Source organism: Lissotriton vulgaris, chromosome 4_1 (assembly GCF_964263255.1).
Source record: "Lissotriton vulgaris chromosome 4_1, aLisVul1.2, whole genome shotgun sequence".
Classification (NCBI taxonomy): domain Eukaryota; kingdom Metazoa; phylum Chordata; class Amphibia; order Caudata; family Salamandridae; genus Lissotriton; species Lissotriton vulgaris.
Window position 1 is genome coordinate 1,996,747,339 of NC_141691.1, and position 23,312 is coordinate 1,996,770,650.

Consider the following 23,312-nt stretch of genomic DNA (forward strand, 5'->3'; position numbering starts at 1 on the left):
ATCCTCCACATGATGTCACTCCTGACTGAGAACCTTTTTTGGCGTGAGTATTCTAAAAAGACCATTAGGTCATGTAGAACTTGACAGTTAGAATTTGGATAACCTTTTGTTTAGTAAAAGTAAGAGTTAAGTATAAGTGGGTCGCTCCCAGTCCTTTGGTTGTTCAAATTTGGAAATGTAGCTTTGGAACGTTGGAATTTGTGTTGGCCAACTTTATGTTTGTATAGGTTTGGATATGCGTATTGTAATTTGTGTAGAACAGGTAATGAGGAGAATTTTCTCTATTTGGTCCTTAGGAACGATGCACGTACAAAAAGTACCTTAAGCACTACTTTGATTATAATACTTGCGTATTCTGCAGTATTTTGGGCATGCATATTTTAAGCTCACATGAACAATGTGTTGCTTCTTTGAAAGGTACCATAGTATGATGTGAAGTAAATTAGCCGGCTTCCCCTAAAGGGAATATCTAAATAGGTTAGATTTAAAAACATATTTCTTCCTTGGTGATTTTGTATCCCCAGGGAATTAAAATATGACACAATACAAAACAAGGATCCTTTGTTCTGCGCAGTTTTATGAATGAAGATATGCAGAACGATTTCGTTTGATGCTCTGCTAGCCAGAGCTAGTGGAGTGAGTGTATTTTCGCTTCTTGGACATACATCAGTCTGTTGGGCTGTTTTTGCAGTCTTTTGGAACACTATTGAGAAGCGTTTCTTGTAAATATGACTTACAGCTAGTATTTGCAAATGGTTTGGTTCAAGTACAGTCTGTGGGCTGTTCTTCGTTTCTGTCCTGAGTATTGATTTGTGGGTCAAATGTGTGTTTAAATATCTATGTGGTTTTCCCATTGGTGCAACTTCTGTAAGTGAATAGCGATGGCACTATTCACGAAAATACATGGCTAAAGCGCGCTGTATTGTGTGTCCTGAGTGTATTGACCCCTTTCTGTTTATGTCTGAAATGAGCAATGTAAAATAGACATCCACAAGATGATGATTATAAGTAGTGGTTTATTAAGAATAAAGATCCCATCCACAGGTGAACATCCAGTCAGCATCAAAGCCTGGTTGAAACTGCCTGCTGAACAAAGCATAACATTCCATGAGATGTGCAGGTGATTCTAGTGCCTCATGACATCAGCACAGCTATGTCATGAAGCACAGACACAGAGAACCAGGATGCCACAAGCTCACTGTCTGTTTGTTGTTTTCTTGATGTTTTCAGTCTATTAAGCAAAATGTCTAAATGCTTAAAAACATAAAATTAAAATTCACATTCACTAGGAATGAAAAAAAAGCCTCAAAAACGAAAATTTTGTGTTATGTAGAAAAAGAAACTTATGGCATTTTCCTTAGATACATTGTATTAGATATTAACAGGCAAACACAACATCTAAATACATTGGACCTTGCTGTATTGCACACACATTTTGAAACTAAAAATGTTTTAGTTTTAAATAGACAGCCACCGTGTTTATGTTACAAAACATTCAGAGACAAGCTAAATAAACAGGAATATTTATTCAACCAGGACTTTGCCCTTAGTTGCACGGTTGAATCTTTGCGTTTCAGAATGTTGTTTTAAAAAGGTTCCAAAACTAAGGTTCATTATTTTGTATTACAGGAAGGTATTTCAATTGAGGGTTTCTTCTCCTTTAAGCATTTCTGTAAGCATATTCTTGGGTCTGTTGCTAATTAAAAATTGTCCTTTTAAAGTGGCGCAAACTTTTTGTCATGTTATAAGTTAGGCTTCTGTGCTTAGGCTTATAAATGAATGCGTCTAAAATGATAGGCAAGGGATGCAGCTCGCTTTTACATGTGGAATTATCAAAAATGATTGGGTTTATTAAAAATAATTAATACATTTTGAAAAATAATAATTAAAAATAAGTGCTACAAAATTCGTTTTTTACTATTCATGAAGCTTGATGCTCATAATGTGACCTCCTTCCATTATAATTTAATTTAAGTTGTGTTACACTGCATAATGAGAACATTAGCATATGGAATTTCACTTAGCGCAGGCGTACAAAACTCATTTTTCTAAGGATTTACATGAGATATGTCTAATGTCCAATCTCTGCAATTTGTAGAGAACATTCTGAGGATGATTAATATGTAAAACAATTAAAGGATATTTATTTTTAAGTGCCCCTAATATCAAAGTCGAATTTAGGTAAAATAGACCATTTAAAACAGCATTCTTGCCATTTTTAATAGCTTTAAAGTGCTTTAGGCTTCAGTAAAAGCATACATGTAGGTATAATACAAATTTGCAGGTTGTCCCCATTTGGGTTTTCCTTTTTAATGACCCAGTGAGATCCATTTAAGGTAGATGAAATGAGTACCACTGCAACAAGCATTTGTTCTAAAAACTGGTATGTGTGTTATTAAGGTTCTGTGAAGTCACGCTGAGATGCTATCTTTAGTTTTCCTGTAAACAATGGAAGGAGGCTCTCATGTTGACATTTGTGACCTTTTAAATTAGGGCCTTGTCTCTGTGGAATGCAGAATGACCTTGCTAAACAGGCCTCTAAAAGGTGGGGTTTCTGGTTTCTCCATAAGAACATCAATAAAATTAAAGAACTTAATTCCAAAGGTAAATATAAAAAAAGGTTTCTTTGAAAGTCCCAACATCATGTTAAATGCTCTGCAGGCAAAACTAAGGTGGCTTGATGTTGCAAGCTGACTGACAAGATGGTAACAGTTAAGTAATGGAAATTTACTTTTGTGTTTCTTAATGTGTATCATGTTTTGTCTTCTGATTAAAAGTTATAATTGATAATTGTTTGTTATGAGAAATGTTTCTCTTTTGTGTGTTGGGTATGTTTTTTTTTGCTTCTGCCTACAGATCATTCATGGATTGTTCTGGGTGATTTAAAGCTGTCAAGACACGTGAGTATGGTTGGTTGAAAGGATATGTGTTTTTGCGTAACTCCTTTGGAAAGAAATGTTCATGTGTTTTTTATGTTTGTGTATTTGGTCCTATCATGAATTGTTCTTGCTGGTCCTGTATGTTAGAAAGTTGTATTTGACAGCAGATATCCACTAACTGGTGATCTACTGTCAAAAGGAGGGTAAGGATTTTCAACCTGACAAATTAAGAAGGCCCGAATGGCCCGAATATTGGGTTTTGAGACATGGTATTGTGCGTCACCGCTCATTTACATATGTTATTGTTTTGTCTATGCTTTTCGTGCTTGATATACAGCAAGTATATCTGATGGCTTGATATGTGCGTTATGCATGTTTTTGTTTTATGTTTACCTGTGTTGTGAAGGGATATACATGACGATGTGTATCGCTACACTACAGTTGGGTTGATTTGCTAAAATTCACAAATATGATATTTTCATTTTTGTGAACACGACACAGACAACACTTCACCAGTGTATGTCAAATTTGGCTATAAATAGTAATCAAGAAAAATAAAAGAGATATACAGGATCAAAATGTGTCACTTGCCCCCTCTTCCATTAAAGGAACAGGCAGCCCTAAATTTATATATCCTGATTGGATGTAAGGATAAATTATAGATTTGTGACTCTTGTACATGGTGACCTAATTTCTATATTACATTAGTCAGTTTTGTTCTGCTTCCTAAGTAGCGTATGGCTTTGTACCATAAAGGAAACCAGGTTTCATTTTTTTCCCTGAAGAAGGAACTGGAACATTAGCTGAGGTTACCGTATATGGTGTAGCGGCCAGCGGTAGAGTTAACATTTTAAACTATTGTGATTTTTTTGTGTGTATCACTCACACTCTTGGTATTGTGTCACATGCATGACTATTACCCAAGTAATTTCTTGTTCTTCCTATACATTTTTCTTTTGTCACTTCTCCCCCGATGTCGCATCATGCCTAGTTATTGGGGATTTTAGCTGTGACCTAGTCCCATTTCTCTTTTCCATATTTCTTTCACTAGTCAGCTTTTATTATTGTTGATGTATTGTTCAGGTTCACACTTCCAGATTACAGTAATGTACCAGAGACCCCCATATTATGTATAATTCCCTTTTGTATGACCAGACTGTTTTTTAAGAATTTTCTTTAGACTTAATCATGTCGCTATCTACCCTTAGATGATGAAGGAAATGCTCTCACACGGAAACCCAATTGAAAAAATCTAGAGGCACTGTTTTGCCTACTGCCTTTTTATTTATATTGTTTTTTTGAAAATGACAGTGTATTCTAGACCAGAATTGTCCCATGGCGTGTGGCCACTCCCTTGAAGATCGCAGGCCACCTGTTTGCAGTCCCCTTGTTATACAATGAACTGTTTAAAGCATCGCACTTGCTCCATCAGACGGCATTGGACATCACAGAACCAGAATTTCAGTGCAAAAGAGCGCCTGTCATGTGCTGGTAACCTCTGACAGTGTGCAGTCCCTTGAGCCCCTTAATTTCAGTGCAAAAGAGCGCCTGTCATGTGCTGGTAACCTCTGACAGTGTGCAGTCCCTTGAGCCCCTTGGCCTGAGTTTTGGCCACATGCACCCCCCTTTTCCTTTGCTCCAACGGAAGTGCAGTGCACAGGAGGATCCAAGATTGGCAAAAGGCACTACATTCTGGTGCCCATGAAAGAGCAGCCTGAGCGTCCTCTGACACTAAATGATGAGTGTTGGAGCCTGAGAATGGTCCCGGGTCTGCACGAGATGATCTGCACCCATGATCAATGAAGAGCACAATATCTGTAGTGTCTGCCGCAGAGGAGAGATACTGGTGCACTGCATTGAGACATTGAGACTTTTAAGTAAGCTATGAGTGTTTGCCAGGAGGGCACTTCAACGGATACTGAGAAGCATTTTTTCCATGGGAGGCCTGAATCAAGAGGCCCATGCAACAACAGGAGCAGATTTGATGGACAATAGAAGTCTGCCAGAGAGGCTTTTTGAACGAACTCTGGGCATAATTGGTTTCACAAGAGGTTTCCGTGTGATTTATAGACTAGGTGTTAGGAGACTGATTGTTTTGCTGTCATTATTTTAAAGTACTATTCTGTTTAGTAAAAGCAGAATAAAGTCCATTCTCTGTGGAAGAATATCCCCTTTTTCACCTCAGAGCATTGATGAGGATCACCACTGTTTCACCTGAACATGTGATGGGTTACTGAAATGCATAGGAGCCATAAAAATGTTACTAGATAATTTTAGGGTTTGCTTTTTGCTTAGGGTTGTGAAAAATTATAATTCTGTTTGTAATAGTGGTCACTACTTTCTCCTGTTGTCTATATGTTCTTAATAACGTGTTTTCTAGTGTTTTTTTAAACATGATGTTGTCTTCTATCGGTGGGATTGTTTTTTTTCTACTCAATTGACTTCTGCACCCACCTCCCAACCTACGTCTCTTCCTACTACTACTTCTTTGCATTCTTTCCATACTTTACCTGAACATGAACTGGTTAGGAGGTCAGAGTTCACAAATAATTCCTTTGTACAGCTTCTGCACCAACACCAGTTAGTAGCGAACATCACTAATTGTTAGGTGTGTGGTCTTATGCCACACACTACAGATAGAGGTATTCCCTATTTGGTCCTGCGATATGTGGCCTTTGTGCTACTACGTGTGTAAGGAGACCTGTCCCGAGAGAGTTACTAAGTAATAGGATTATGCTCCAGCAACATCTTGATGATCTGATGAATATAGACCTGGATTCAGATTGACGTGAGTTTAGGTTATTGCCCATGTAAGGGCAAAAGGAGGGTCTGAGGTTCTGTAAATTCTGAAACCTTGGGTTCCATTTTGTGCATGGCAGCCATTTTGTGGTTGCCCTCACATGGGCTGATGACTTTAGCTGACTTCTGGATAACCTGAGTGAACTGACCCTGTTGCCTGAAGCTGACCTTGTTAGACCAGTTCCTTGGCCAGTAGTTGATCAAGATTAAGGATCAGAGCACAGGAGATTGTAAAGTTTGGTATGCACACACACACCCCTTATCCTACTTCTCATCTGTTTCTGTTCCTTCCTTTTATGGGTTGTGGTCTTTTATTATGGGTTTGTCCGGCATGTGTAAGAAGGAATTTTTTTTTTGCATGCTTGCAAAAGCTAGGACTGCCCCTTACATTTATGCTGAGTTTTGTAACCCTAAGCATATAAAAGGCCTCTGTTCTCTGTATACCTCAGACTACCTCATTCATTTGCTACGGCTTCTGTGTGACGTGGCCTCACTTAATTAAGTTTAATAAAGATGTCTTTTTCATATTTCAGCTTCTGTGCCAAGTTCTTTATTGATATTAGTAAGACCCCTGAGAATGAAGATTTTCCATTTCCTCAGCGTCCCCAGGTTCAAGCTAGCCTGACAGATATGGGGTGATACCCCGAAACCGGTCCCATGAAGCTTGTTTCCTGTCCAGGGAGGACCTGACCTGGATGTTTGGGCTGGACTGTTCACATGGGGAGCAGTGTAATGACTGATTTGCACATGGCGGGCTCCAGACTGGGGTGACATGGCGAGCAAAATAACAATGGATTAAACCCAGATCTGTTCAACAATCCGTCTATCATTTTGTTTTGTGATATTGCCATTCAAAATCTGTACCATGTTATGTGTACTGGTCAGTTATATACTTCAAAGGTTCATGCACCCATAGTTTAGAGTTGTGGGTAAAGTGAGAGCGACTGCTCAACTTTCTCCTGGATCGTGGGAAGGTTCTCACAATCATTACGGTCCTGCCTACATAAGCTCTAGAACCTGGACCTTGTATGTCCCATACCCAGTTTATAATGGTCTCCATCCGCTGCCTTCAATGGCTTTGCGTTAGTGAAGAAGTTCTCAAAGTAGAAGCTGACACGGACACTTGTCATGGGCACCTCTATGTCCCAAAAGTACTGCTCCACCTCGCCTTTGCCGTCCAAATGCAACACTTCCAGCTTTCCGCCTGTGAGCGCCTTCACATTCTCAAACCCGATGAATACCACATGCTTCGTGCCAAGTCGCTTCGCTATATCAGCCACCATTTTGCCCTGTAGAAGAAAGAAGACATATCTTCAGTTAGAGAACATGTTATGAATTACTTCCAGCATTGACGTATATAAAAAGGATTTTTTTGATTAAAAAAAAGGCATTGAAAGAGTATGCCAACTTTAGAGCTCATCAACCAACTGACAATATTGGCCCTTCTACAAAGAAAGCTCACAGCACTGGATGGGCCATCTCTGCAGATGCCTGACTCACCTATGCAAACATAGTGAATGATATAGCACCTCTCACAACATCACCACTACATGCAACTTCACTGCAGATGCAACTCTACTTTATATCATCATAGAAGACAATGCAGCATGGAGAAACTACACCAAGTGCAGAAGTACTTTGTAACTGCAAATACGTCCATCTGTCCAAGGCCAGCCATCCTCCATTGAAACTGCTCTTGCAGAGTAAGACGTGTTGATGTAGATTGTGTGGGGTGTTCTATGCAAATAACCTGTAGCAGAAACTTTCTTTTTTAGATTGGTTTAATTCTGCTGCACTGATTTAGACTTACAAACACATATGTAATCTGAATGTCATACAAATGATTCTCCTGAGTAGCTCTACTTTGTGTACTTTTGGTCTCATAAAAAAATGTCCAGGCCCACTGGTGCTCTTCTATCCTGAACCTGCTGCTTGAGAAGGGTGGTTGTAACGAATAACAAGCAGAGAATATTGATTTCCTAGAATATCACAGCCAAAATATTGAAAACCAAAATATCAACAGTACTTATAGGTATGTATAGGTTTAGTAAAGAATACAATAGTGATGGATGCAATGATTGAATTAATCTCAGCCACTGGCATCTGTTCGGGCCGCATCCCAACCCATTGTTATTTTGCCCACCACACCACCTCAGTGTAGACCTAGTTATATATGCAAATCAGTCTTGACCCTGCTGCAATGGGAACAGTAGAGCCCGAACAGCCAAGCCAGGTCCTGCACTGGTACACTAGCAACCCAGCACCGGTTTAGCCCTAGTTATGGGCTCATCAGCCAGATATAGCTTGTTTCCAGTGGCACAGTGTACATGGGACCCATGTCTGGGCATACCCGTTCAACTGAGGGCCACCCACCAATGTTGCATTTTTCTACAGGCAGTAGAAAATATAGTAGTCATATATATAATCATATTAGCTACATCAATAAAACACAATAACTTTTAAGAATATGAAATAAAATAGTGTAAAACAGAAACAACTGGTGAACCGAATGTGCATAAGGGGTACCAAACCCTCGGTTAAGAATTTATCAGCACAAAACTCATCCCAAAAGTTCCATGAAAGATAAAAAGGTTGCTTCAAAGCTGGAACTAGTGCAACATTAAGGGGGATATTCACAATGAAGTGGCAGAGAGAGGTGTTAGTCTTCTTAGCTTAAAGCCTCTCTCCCCTACTTCGTCAAAAGCAAGACTGCACCATATTCACAAGAACATGGTTCAGCCTTGCTTTTCCCCCTGTGATGGCGCTGAGTTTCACAACTTAGCACCAACGCAAGCACCCTTGCACCAGAGTGCAAGGGTGTCTGCAAGCAGGGAGGTTTGTTTATGTACAGGATGGTGTCCCTTCCTGCTCATAAACAAACCTGAACTGCTAGTTTGTAACTTACATGTGTGCTGCTTCATGCAGCGCACATATAAGTTACAAAAAGGCATTTAAAAAAAAAAGGTTTGTTTATATACAGGAAGGGACACCGTCCTGTACATAAACAAACCATGGCATTTTGCATTTTCCATGTGTGCTGCACAAGGCAGCACACATGGAAAAAGCAAAGACGAACAGAAATAAAGCAATTCTCCTCGTATCGCCAACTTAAGACCAGGGCTTTCCTGGTCTTGAGTTTGGCGTTAGCTCCTATTTATGCTGCCCTTGTGAATAGGGGCAGCATAAATATCAATGGGTGTTGTGGTGGAACGCCCACCACAACACCCACTCCATGCCCCTTTCATGCTAAACACAGCCTTCAAGGGGGCCTATTCACATGGCAGCGTTAAGCCACTATCGCCACCACAACGTCACTGAAAGTGATATTGTGGTGGCAATAGGGTCTTGTGAATATGCCCCTAAGGGTTTTACACATTTCAGGGTACAACCTGTCTAGAGGGTCCCATAAATAATCACGGGAAAAGGCTCTTTATAGGAAGGGCGGTACCTGGCATGCCGCACGACGATCAAAGGAAGCTGCTCTGGTCTTACCTGCTGCACTTCTTTCTCCCTGCTGAAACTGTCAAAGAAGTCAGTCACCAAAAAGACCCCATGAGCCCCGCTCATGGCCTCCTCCACACTTTTTTGGTTGTCTAGTTCTCCTTTCACCACTGTGGCTCCCAAGTCACGAAGGAACTGTGATGATGGGCGGTTGGCAAAGCGAGTGACGGCTCTCACTGCAAAATCAGGTCTCTGCAAGAGGGCTCGGGTGACCACCTCACCCTCAGGACCTGGGTGCAGAGAACAGACCTGGTGTAGTAGTTGTAAACTGTGTTTTTCAACATAAAAAATGTAGAGGCCACACCTAAGAGCAAGTTGTGCAAATGTCAGGTAGTCTGGCACACAGTAACAATGGTAGGTGCATGGGCAGGCTGTGGTAGCACAGGTGCCAGGGCAAGAAACTGAGATGTACAAAGGCAAACAGCTTAGAGAAGTGAGTGCAGATGGGGCCAGCTTTGTAGCCGTCCACCCATAAAGAGACGCAAGAAAGAGCCACAGCCAGTTAATGGGGCTGTGTGGGTGCATTAGCCTACAGAGTGTCAGTGGTCCCGTAAGGACAGTCTGGTGCTGTTAGGTTGGATAGTAATAATTCCAAACTGCCCAAAAATGTAGGGCCTCATTTATGAAGGCCTTGCGCCGCCGGTGCGTCACTTTTAACATGGGAAAAAGTGACGCACCGGTGGCGCAAAGCCTTCATAAATAAGGTACTTAGAGTTTGAGGGCTCCCCATATGATTCGGAGCATAGAAACATTTGGGAAAGAAGAGATTGTGTTACTTACGCCCCAGCATTATATCAAGCAATTTTTATTTTTTTTACTGTTTTGAGAAAACAATTTTTCGGCAAAATCACAGTCAACCACTTACCCACCATCAGGAAATCAAAATGTAGGTTATTGTACAAGTACCACATTTACAAGATATGGTTTACAACACAGTAAGAGAGAGCACACTTTGTGGAACAACATATTTATTTCACAGCATGAACATCTGAAGAAGTTTCTCAGAGACACAGAAAATATGCAGAGTTAACACAGAGACTCATTCAACTACACAGACCTTATACAAACATGTCCACATCATATCAAAGCAGTATAAGACAGTATAAGACAAACTACAAATAATGACAGGAATAAAATAGAATCAGGCACTCCAGGGATAGTGAAGTGTTTATAAGACTAATATAATGACATGAAATAAGAGTTCACAACTTTAAAAAAAGAAAAAAAAGAAAGAAAAAAAGAGTTCACAACTTATGTTAAATTTGAGGTTTAGGCGAGTGCAAGAAAATATTTTGCACACACGATGAGAAAAGGAAAGTATAGAGAATAATGAAAGCAGCTTGCAGTAAACCATTAGAACTACTTAAGCCAATAGATCTTGCCTATGTGAGAGCTACTGCTTTTACCAATTTCTTTTAGCATTATTGTATAGAAGGGTGGGTGCTGTTTAGCATGGCTAAAAGTTAGTGGTGTGGCATGGATTGGCATAGAGGAGAGACATGTAGAGGGGGCTAACAAAAAAAAGTAGAGTAGCATAGAGGGCAGTTGAGTGGCATAGATTGGAGTGGAGTACAGTGAAATGGCGTAGAGTGGAGTGCCTTAGAGTGTCGTGCCGTAAAATGGCATACATTAGAGTGGCAGAGTAGAATGGAGAGGCATAGAGTACTACAAAAAGGAAATTAACAGGATTAAGACGGAATACTTTTCTAAGGCGATTCTTAATGCCCCCGACAGCTCCAGAAGTATTTTTAACATCCTGAACAGCTTTATTAGTCCTGACGGTATTAAGAACGAAGATACCTCCCTCTCAAGAACTCTGCGAGAACCTGGCTAGGTTCTTCCATGATAAAATCAAAACCATCATTGATGACTTGGGGGGGGGGGGCATCAACAGCCTGGGGCTGAATCCTCAGTGGTTATTGGCAGAGGGGATACTGTGGAGAAGGGCTTGGTGGATCCCGGTTCCATTTCTGAACAGGTGGGCGTTAATTATCTCTCTGAGTTTGCGCCTCTGACACAAAATATTTTAGTAGGCTGGCAATTGGTATTCCATCTGGGTCTCTGCTTGATCCGTTTCCTCTTAAAATCTGGAAAGAGTTTGGGGCAGAGTTGTTTCCCACACTCCGCATGGTCTGCAACCAGTCTCTTTCTACCCGAGTGGTTCCACCTCAGTGGAAACAAGCAATGGTGACGCCCTTGTTAAAAAAGCCCTCTCTCGACCCTGGGTGTATGAAGAACTATAGGCCCATCTCTCTTTTGCCTTTTCCAGCTAAAATTGTGGAATGTGTGGTTGCTAGTACTCTCTCCAAGTATTTGGAACAGCATAAACTCTTGGAAGAAGTTCAGTTTGGTTTCCGACCGGCCCATGGCACCGAGACAGCCTTGGTGACCGTGATGGATGAGCTGCGGAGGCGGGCAGACAGGGGTCAGGCAGCTGTGCTGATCCTGCGTGACCTGTCTGCCGCCTTCGACACGGTCAACCATGGGACCTTGCTGAGAAGGCTGAGAGAGGTGGGGATTACGGACAGCGCCTTTAGGTGGTTCCAGTCCTTTCTTCTGGATAGACAGTAAGCTGTGTCCCTCCCTCCTTACCAATCTGCCTTTACTAATATCTTGCATGGCGTACCACAGGGTTCGGCAAACAGCCCTATTTTATTCAACATCTATATGAAACCCTTGATTGCGGTCATCAAAGAACATAACATTGACATCGTAAATTATGCTGATGACACGCAGTTGATCCTCTCCCTTGAGGGAGATCAATCGACTTCACTGGAAGTGTTTCATAACTGCCTGCGAGATACGGCGCTCTGGTTGAAGGTAAACTCGCTGCAATTTAATGCAGGTAAAACAGAGGTGCTCTACTGCTCAAGGGACAGGGTTCATTCTGTGCTGCACAGCAATTTGTGGCCTACTGACACTTCTTCTTCGGTTCAATCAGTGAATACGGTTCGTAACCTAGGCGTAATGTTTAATAGCAAACTTACTATGGTTTTGAAAACGGTGGCCTGTTGCCTTGCCATTATTAGATTACTTAGGCAAATTCTACCTTTGCTGCCTCCTCCAGCGTGAACAGTAGTGGTGCACAGCACCATGCTTAGTAGATTAGATTATTGTAATGCCCTTCTGCTTGAGTCCCTGAAATATCTTCTTGACAGACTGCAGAGAATCCAGTCGGAGGCAGCCAAGTTAGCCCTTGGATGGCCTAGAAGGTCCTCCTCCTCCATGGCTTTGGCACAGCTGCACTGGCTCCCATTGAGATAGAAAGTCCAGGTCAAGTCTCTCTGGCTGGTGTTTAAAGCCCTCCATGGGCTGGGACTAGTTCCCATGCAGAGGACGTTTGCGTGGTATGTCCCTGCGTGAAATCTCCGCTCCTTATCGGCGAGACTGGTGAGGATACCAAGGTTCAAGAAAGTTAAGCCAGGGGGTAGATCCTTTGGTGTAGCTGCCGCTAAACTGTGGAAAGAACTCCCGTTGGAGCTCAGGCAAGTCAGTGATCTCCTCCCTTTTAGAAGGAGACTAAAAACCTGGTTGTTTCCTATGATTTAGGAGGTTGTTAGTCACGGTTTCATTTTAGTCTGAATCTGCCAGTGCCAGGATGCCTGCTAGGTGACAGTGCGCTTTACAAGCTAAATAAATAATAAAATAAATAAGAGTAGAGGGTTGTAGAATAGAGTGGAGCGACATAGAGCAGAGTGGAATAGAGTAGAGTGCTTTAGAGTAGCATGGCATACCGTGGAGTGGCTCAGAGCAGAGTAAAGTAGAGTGGAGTAAAATATAGTGGTGCAGAGTAGAGTGGCATTCAGTGGAGTGGTTCAGAATGGCATTGTGTCCAGTAGCATGGAGTAGCATGCAGTGGCATAGACTGGAGTGGAACGGCGTGGTATAAAGTGGCTTAAAGTGTCATAGAGTAGACTGGTATGAAGTGGAGTTGAATAGAGTGCTGAAGAGTAGAAGGAGTGTACAGTAGAGTTTCATAAAGGAGCATGGAGTGTGATGGATGGAAGTAGAGTCGTGTGGAGTTGAGTGGCATGGAGTGGCGCAGAGTGAAGAGTTGTAGAGTGGCACGAAAACAAAGTGGAGTAGTGTAGAGTGTTGTAGCATAGAGCAGAGTAGCACAGAGTGGAGTTGCATAGAGTGGAGTGGCTTAGAGGCTTAGAATGAAGTTGTGTAGAGTGGCACACAGAAGAGTGGTATAGACTAGAGTGTGGTGGCAATAAGTGGGAAGGCATAGAGGGGGGTGGAGTAAAGTGGCACAGAGTAGAGTGGCATAGAGTGGAGTAGCATGAAGTGGCATAGAGTACAGTGGTGCACAGTGGAGTGGCATAGAGTGGAGTGTGGTAGAGTGACGTAAAGTGGCGCAGAGTAGATTGGCATGGAGTGACAAAGAGTGCTGTAGAGTGGAGTGGATTTGAGTACAGTGGCATAGAGTAGAGCTGGGTGGAGTTGATAGAGTAGCATTGTGCGCAGTGGAGTAGCTTTGAGCAGAATGGCATAGAGTAGAGTGGCGTAGAGTGGAGTGGAATGGAGTAGGGTGGTGTATAGTTGAGCTGTGCAAAGTGGTGTAGGAAAGGCTTAGAGTAGAATGGAGTGGTGCAGAGTGGAGCGGCATACAATGGTGAAGAGTTGAGTGGTTTGGAGTGGAGTATAGAGGTATGCACAGAGTGGCATGGTGTATAGTGGAGTAGTGTAGATTGGCGTAAAGTAGAATTTTGTAGAGTGGCATGGAGTAGTGTAGAGTTGAGTGCAGTGTCATAGAGTGGAGTGATTCAGAATAGAGAATCACAGATTGAAGAAGAGTGGCGTAAAGTGGAGTGGCGTAAAATGCTGCATAGTGCCGTAGAGTACAGTGGAATGGCATAGGATCCAGTGGGTTAGGGCAGAGTGGCATAGAGTAGAGTAGAGAGGAGTTGAGTAGACTGGAGTGGCGTAGAGGAAAGTGGAGTAATGTAGAGTAGCGTGCAGTGGCATAGATTAGAGTGGTGTGGTGTAGATTGCAGCAGGGTAGTGTGCAGTGGCGTTAATTATTGTTTTACCACCACACAATTTATTACGTGCAGTTGGCAAATCAGTGATTTGCACACTTGTGGTTTTTGTATATGTCTTAACTTCTTGCGGATCAGTGATTCGCACACTTCTTCCTGATCAGTCATTTGCACACTATTTGCTACTGTATATATTGTAGTTCAGTGACGTTTTCCTTTTGTTGTTTGAGAATTTTTCACTCCACTATTCAACCATGATTTCCAAACAAATAGTATACCAGCATCCTGGAGAGGTAGCGTTCTGCACCTGATATTCAAAGCAGGCGCCAGGTCAGACACTGCGAACTTTAGGCTAATCGCCCTAATCGACGTAGAAGCAAAAATATATGCATCAAACCTCCTGATAGCCCTGGAAGAATGGGTCTCCTCCAATAAGATCATCCCAGTCACACAGACAGGCTTTAGAGCCGGTACAAATGCTTTGTCCAATCTTTTGGCTTTGAATCTCCTCGTAGAAAATGTCAAACGAAAATCCACCAAATTGTACACCTGCTTCATCGATCTAAAAGCAGCGTTTGACATGGTACCTAGAGAACGTCTGTGGATCAAAAATGGCAAAATGGGGTGTTCCTCCATCACTACTACGGTCTATCGTTAAACTGTACACATCCATTTAGGTCCAGATAAAACTGGGCAATGGAGAAAGTACCCCAGCAAGGATTCCTACGTGCACCGGCTTAAAGCAGGGATGCGTGCTGGCACCTAGTCTCTTTAATATCTTTACCACAGACTTAGATAGGAGGCTATCAGAAGTGCAAAGTGACATCCAGAAAAACCCAAACCGCAAAATAAGAAGTCTGCAGTACACAGACGACATCGTCTTATGCAGTCAGACGCCAGTGGGACTCCAGCGCTTGATTACAAAGTTGGTGGAATACACCAAGGAGCTTGGGTTGTCTCTCAACTACAAGAAAACTAAGGTCATGTGTTTCTCAGCAAAAACGGTGCCCAATAGGGGAAATTACCAATGGCATGCAGCAGGAAATTGAATTGAGCAGAGTGCCTCCTATAAATACCTGGAAGTAGTAGTGGACACAAGGTTAACACTCAAAGACCACTTAACCCTTTTACTGCGGCTGCAATTTCGCCGCGGTGCGGGCGATCCATTGAGTGGGTGGGGCCACGTCGGCAAACGAACGTGCGCAGCACTACCAAGGTAGTGCTCGCGAGGGCCGTTGGCCGACGGGTGCATTTAAAGGGTTAAACACCAGAAAAGCTCAAGCAAGCAAATAAATTACGGTTTGCACTGAACATGCTAAAACTGAAATTAAAGTGTCCATCTAACGCTCATCTATTAAAAGTCATTGCTGCCAAGTTCCAACTCTCACATATGGCTCTGAATCCTACAAAGGACAAGATGCCAACTTCTTAAACCTATTGCAATTACACCTATTTAAACAATTCTTCTGGATTCCGCAGTAACATCTCAAGCCCAAGTCCGCTTGGAATTAGAGTTATTAAACCAACATCCGATTACACAAGTGGCAGTGATAAAAATGTGCTGGAAATTAAAAGCAGCACCAGAGGACTCCCTGCTGGGGTACAGCTGGACAGAAATAAAGAACCAACCCAAAGGAGGAAAAGCTTTGCACACCGGAGTCGAACAAGCATTGACAACGCTTGACACGCATGACGCTTGGAAGACAGATAATAGTTTCAATGCATTCCAAAAATAATCAAAAAGGCAGCAAAGCAAAAGGCCTGGATAATGGATAAAGCTGCCCTTTCAAAGAAAAAACACGGCTGGATGGTCTGATCCTCATATGAGATGCAATTGCCTCAACCGTACTTCGGACCAGAACATCATTCCAAGGACCCAGCATCAGCTACTTTTGATCAGGTTGGGAGCCTTTACCACAAAAGACCAGATTCAAAAATGCAAACAGTCATGGCCAACCATGTTTTGCGGGCTTTGTGGCCAAGCCGAGGAGTCCCTCATCCATCTAGTGTGCATTTGCTCAGCTGTGAATACGCTGAGACGGCAATATATACTCCATACACTTCGCGTTTCACAAATTAGATCTTGTCGACCGACCATCATGCAACTATTGAACTGCAATTCGCTTCAGACCACTTGCAGGGCAACCACATTTTTGCAGAAGGTCAGCCCTTTATATTTTTAAATCAAAGACATAGAGCCAACATGTATGTATTTTTCACATGATTTTCAAACAGGAGACAAACGACTGTGAATTTCTAGAAATCAACTTGTTTTAAAATTCACAATGCACATGGTACTGCACAGCGATCTGAGATCTTGTAACACCTAGTTTATATCTGCACACTGTCCATGTTCACAGCAGCGTAGTCAAGGATTCATGCACACCAGCACTTTTCGTATATAACTGCCGCAATGAAATATGATGACCGCCTGCAATGAGAGACATACTGCACCATAGGACTGCACTTTAAAATCCCGATTCTAGCCATGATGTAGTAGACTAGCAAAACCTGGTACTAAACACAATATTGCACACGTTTTCAGTAACAGGATAAAGGAAGCCAAAAATTGAGTAATAACCTGTGCATTGATCAATGTTGACTAATTATGATGAATTCCGATCTTTGGGAAACACCCATATGCTCCTCTATTCTTTTCTATCAATTTAAACATCGTTGCTGATTGTGATTTTTGTAATGTTTTTAATTAACTACATGCAATAAAAAATGTTTACACTTTTGCTCGCTTTAGAGGCTGGCCATTAGCTGGCCTATGTGTTCTCTTACTGGTGTGAACAGCATGGCAAAGGCTGGCCTTTGCCAGCCCTTGTTGGGGTTCAAGGTGTCTGACTAGCCTTTTGTTGTTTGTTTCCATTTTGTTACATCAATTCCACACATTTTTTGCACCTTGCTTCCTGTCTCATCTACTGTTCGTTCTTCCATTTCTTTCTTTCTATTTCTCTTATAATGTGTACCATGCAAGCTGTTGCTCCTCCTCCTTCATTTTTAAATAGTCCTGACGAAGCTTCTGTCAGATGGTAGGTATGGTTTGATGCTTTTGAAACCTATCTTGGGGCTATTGGAGCTTTGAGATTCAGTGCTGAACGGAAAAAATGCCTTCTTCTCCACTTCTTGGGTTTTGAGGGAAGGTCCTTTTTTAAACATTTACCCCAGCTGATACATCATCATGAGGACAATCTAGACGAATATCAAGATACTATGACAAAACTTAAGACCAGGTTCGATAAGCAGCCAAGTCTCATGGTCCTTAGACACACATTTTTCAAAAGACAACAAGGTGAAGATGTGGATGCTTATATTTCAGTTTTACGTAGACTGCCTTATGTTTGTCTGTTTGAAACTTTTACTGACCAGTTGATCGGAGATCAATTTGTTTGCCAGTGTAAGGACAAGCAAATCAGATAAAAAAAATTATCTTTGGGAAACCCATCATTAGAATAGACGATCAAAATTGCCAAGAGCATTGAAATTTCACAAATCTCTCTGAAGGAGTTAGATGGCAAAACTCTTGAATCTGTTAATGTTGTAATTGGAAATGGAAAAGGGAAGAAAAACCATTTTCGCACTCTCACTCCAGCAAATGTCAAAAGTAGAAATCCATTTGACAATACCAGTTCAAAACCTATGTGTTTTTGTTGTGGTAATCCCCCCCATCAAAAAGGAGGAAGATGTCCTGGGGCAAATTTTGTATGCAACTATTGTAAGAAAATGGGACATTTTGCTGAGGTGTGTCTGAGGAAAAAGAATCGAGAGAAGGCTGTAGCATGTGTGCTAGAGTCTGACTCTGAATCTGACTCAGAAGCAGATTCAGTTGTCACTGATGTATGTGCGTTGTCTGATGACTCTGAACCTTTGGAGGGTGATCCATCAAGCTGTGTTGATCCCATTGTTGAAATCAGTGTCGGAGGTAAATCCCTCAAATTACTTGTTGGTTCTGGTGCCAGGATTAATATGATTACTCACAACCTGTTCAAAGAGACTTTGGGTGAGAGAGTACTCAAACCTTCTGACCGTTCCCCGGTTTAATATGAAGGGCGGAGGATTGAACTTCTAGACTATTTGGAAGATGTGCTTGTTTTCAAAGGTTGGAAGATGAAAGGCAAAGTTTATGTTGCCCTCATGGGTATATATATTTTAGGCTGGTATCATCAAGGGTTGTTCAGTATGGTCCTCAGACCAGGTTCCAAGGAACAAGTCTTAGTGGTTTACAGTGATGATCAACTGTGGAAGTGGAAGGAAAGGATTCCCTTTGTGTTTGGTGATGGTCTAAGAAAGATCTAAAGGTTCAATTACAAAATCATTGTGAAAGATGGTGCTTTGCCAGATAAGCACAAATTGAGAGGTGTCCCATTTAGCGTCAAAGATGACTTAGACAAAGAGTTGAAGTCTTTGTGTGTCCAAGGAATTATCGAACCTACAGAGTCAGCTTTGTGGCTATCACCTTTGGTTGTAGCGCGCAACAGGTGTGAAAAAGTACGCGTCTGTTTTAACTTAAGGTCCTTGAATAAGGAAATATGGGTGGATTCCAATCTTTTACCCAAGATCTGCAACCTATTTGTGTATGTTAGAGGATCAAAGTTTTTCTCCAAATTAGATCTTGCTGGCACTTAACATCAGTTTGAGCTGAATCCTGATTAACGTCCCTTGACAACTTTTGTTTCACCCTTAGGGACGTTTCAGCATATGCAGATGCCCTTTGAACTGGCATCAGCTGCCTCTGTTTTTCAGAGAGTTATGCAAAATTTCTTGGGTGGTAGTGAAGGTGCGTTAGTTTTTCAGGATGACGTTTCAATTCATTCTAAGGATGTTAAATCGCATGACAACATCCTGTGCAATGTGTTAAGACATTTTTTAGAAAAATGGTGCTGTGGTTAAGTCCAAGATATGTAAGTTTCTGAGTGAGGAAATAGAATATCTTGGGCATCTCATTTTGAAAGAAGGGATTAGACTGAGGAAGGGTCTTTTGGATTCCATTCTTGAAGCTTCCACGCCTGTTGACAAAACTAGGGTGAAATCACTACTTGGACTTTTTGAATATTACTCTAGATTTATTCTGAATTTTGCTACCATTGTGCGTCCCAATAGCAGTCTATTCAGGAAAGGGGTGACATTTGTTTGGTCTGATGAGTGTGCTTCTGCCTTCCAGAGTGTTAAGGAATTTTTGAGCTAAAGTAAAGCCCTCAAGCCCTTTGATCCTGACCTCCCTTTGTGCATAACTGTTGATGCCAGCCATGTTGGTTTAGGTGCTTTGTTGACGCAAAATTTGTTTAATGATGAAAATACAGTTGCTTTTGCTTTGAGAGTCCTTAAAGATGCAGAATTGCAGTATTCCGTCATTGAGAAGGCCGTCTTGGCTTGTCTCTGGGCTGTAGAAAAGTTTCGCCCATATGTTTTGTGTTAACGTTTTCTGTTAAGAACTGATCACAAGCCTTTGGTCAATATCCTTGGTTTAGCACCAATAATTGTTGCACTCCTAGGATAGTAAAAATGGTTTCTCGCCTCATGCAATATCAATTTGATATTATTCACATCTTATTTATCTTCTTCATCTTATTCACATCTGATATATCTTCTCTCCCAAATGTTAGAAGTATAGAGTTAAAAAAGGAAAGTAATTTTGGGGAGGACAATCATCTTAATAAGATTCACACTGCCGTATATATATTAAAGGTAAGTTAGCCCATCTAACCAACAAGCTCCCTATCTCCTGGCTGACGTTTTTCCAATTTATTCTGGGAACATCCTCAAGTTTCTGCATGATTAATACACCCAGGTAATGCATTGAGATTTTGCTTCCAACTACTCTTATCCTGATTCTGTTCCATAATTTCAGTTTTTTTCTACGTTCATCTTGTATCCGGATATTGTACCAAAACTCTGCGCCTTTGCCATTAAATTGGGGATTGCACCTGAGGGTTGATAGTGTGGAGAATCAGATCATCCGCGTACAGAGCCCATTTCGCCAGTAGACCGGCAGATTTAAAGGGGGGGATTGTGGGATCCGCTCTAATTAGATTTGCTAAAAGCTCTATGTACAGATGAAATAGGAGCAGAGACAAGGGATAACACTGTCTTGTACCCCTAGTGATGTCAAGCCACTCTGACAACTCTCCATTCACCAACATTTTAGCCCTGGGGAGATAGTATATGTTTTGCCCAGCCCTTGCCATATTTCTTAAGGCTTCCCAAAGATAGGCCCAATGTACTTGATCGAAATCCTTAGCTGCATCTACAGCCAATGCAGTCAAAGGCAAATTCGGGCCTCTGCAATGTCTATAAACCCCAACATCAGGTACGTGAGCTCATTGAGCTGCCTCCCAGGAATAAAAACTCTTTGGTCCAAATGTATAATCACCTGATGACCTGCTACTCTTGAGGCTACTATCCCTGAAAAAATCTTGTAATCTGAGTTCAGGAGCGATATTGGTCTGTATGAGTCTACTTTCATCGTTACTGTTTCCTCTGCCAAAGAGCTAGGAACTGTTTAACCTTCTATATATATATTGCATTGAATCTAATAATAGGGGGGGGAAACATGTTGGCAGGCTGAAGCCCGTCGCGGGGGCTCCCGGATAGAGGAGAGAGAAAAGTAAAAGAAGAAGGCAGAAATCGCTAAAAGATATGTAAACATTTCTGTAAACATTTCTGTATGTAGCATATGCGGCAGGGGAATCACTGACAAAATATCGAAGGTCACAATATCGACCTACAAAAATATTGCAGCAAAAAGTCGAGAATATCGACATCCTATCTACATCATGGTAAGTACAAAAATATTGGAAAAAAATATCGATGTCAAAAATATAGTTGTTAAAAATATCGTTTTTTATTTAAGTTAAAAAAGTAATGTAAAATGAAGTAAATATTACATATAATTAAAAGAAACATAGTTAAAAAATATTTTAAAATGCTTAAAAATTATAAGTAATGTATATATAACTTAAAAATACATTAAACATATACATATAATATATAATATCAACTCACTCCGTGCTTCTATCAGAATTCCTTCTCCAACACAGACACGGACCATCAAATTTGTGCTTGTTTTAGTATTATATTTTTGCAATGCCGCTATAACTTTTCGGCTCGTCCGAGCCATGATCACATGACATTGTACTGGCATTTTGTAACCGGTTTTAAAGTGACAAGTTCATGTTCATTAATCGTTACCTATTTTACAATATCAATTAAAATCTAAGTTTAAATACAAGTTTAAATACAGGTTTAAATACTTTTATGGCGTGATATATTGAACAACACTTAATTGTTGGCATATATATATTGAATTCATGTACAAGATGTTAAAAACATGTGTTTGCACTTCTGCAGAGTAAAAGTATCCCTAAGCATTCCGGATACTGAACTCTGTTTCTCACGCACGTAAACAAGGGAGGTCATTAGGATGGCAGGCAGACTTTGCCCGCCCGCCATCCTCACGGGGATTGATACCGCCAGCCATAAGGGCGGGGGTCCCGTGGTGGGGATTAGGATGCGCCCGCCACAGTGGCGGGCGCATCCCTCATTTTTTACATTGTGGTGGGCGGTGCTCTCTGCACCACCCGTCACAATGCAAAAAATGCATGTATGCATTTGTTTACACGAAGCGGCAGGCACCGCACGGTACCTGCTGCTTCATGTATGCAAACGCTGGGGGGTACCACAGGTACCCCCCATGTGCACCCCCTACCTCTCCTTCACTCTGGGGTCAGACTGCATGCCTTTCCGTGGCGGCATCTTGTTCCCTATTGTAATATTGCATGAAATTCACCTATAACTGTACCCGACTTTTAATATCGTGGTTAAATGCACATAGTCTAAGTAGTAAATGTATTACATAAAAACTTGATGTGTATTTTAGTTTTGGGTGTAAAAAACTGTGTATGATGAACTCAACCTTACGTGTGGATCTGTTAAAAAACCTTCTGTTTTCCCAATGCTAGTTCAGTGCTTTACCTTCGACTAATTGCGTGCCTGTGGGTCCATCTAGATCAGTCATTGTAATCCCATTCAAGAGATATCTTAATTGCATAATTAGTACATTTCAAATATTTCAATAATGTTGTTGACCTTAGTTATCCCTTCCAGTATACCATCGAGCTATATCTGGCTTTAACATCTATGTCACAAATATTCCTATCGCAACTCTACCTAAGGTTTATATTCAACAAACTTGTTTCTCATATAAATAAATAAATATATAAATATGACATACAAAATTACCCAAAAATATAAATACCGTTTTCATAAAAATGAATAAAAACATTTCATAGTTTACCATCTAAAATGTATTTCTTAAATAGAAAATGATTGTAATTGATAGATGATTACATAGATGCTAATATGTTAAGTTCTAAAAGGGCCCCATGTGTAGTATGTAATTCGCAAGGTGGTCTGCTCATTCATCCTAAGCAGGTATGCAAGTCTTCCATGGCATTTAATTCACAAGAAGGTCTTGGAATTGAATTGCAGAATATATCTTGTTTCTTGCTTTCGCAGTTTCGATTCCCTATCTCCCCCTCTCCTACTTGGTGTAATTGCATCTATGACAAAAAATCTCAATCCTTCATTATTACTCTCATGTAAGTCCCTAAGTGCCGTGCTACTGGATACGTATTATCCTAATTGGAAATAGCACGGAGATGTTGTAATATGTGCTTATGTACTGGTAACTTAGTACTTACACGTACTGGAGGCCACACGGTCACATCAGTACGTATATCGCATATTCCGTCTTACACATAAGGAGTTTCTGGATCTTAAATTCTTTATTGCTAAAAGGGGTTTTATAGGTTTTAGTATTCACCCCATGTTGACAAGCCTTGCAAGTTTTGCATTTAAAGAACCCTTTGTTGGTCTGCAGCCAACTTGATTTTCTATTATTTCTGGGCTAGTGTTCACAAGTGAATCCCTCATTGATGGTGCTCTACTTTAGGTGATGGACACCCTACATGGTAACGTGGATCCTATCGCCAGGTCATTTAAGACCGAGGGCCAATTTTTGTTGATGATTTTATGAAGACTGTTTTGTTGTCGGATATATCTCATTATGACTCTAAACTGGTTGGATTCTTCTACCCTCTCTTTTTCCACTGTTCCCTGTGGGTCTAGATGTTTATCTTTGATG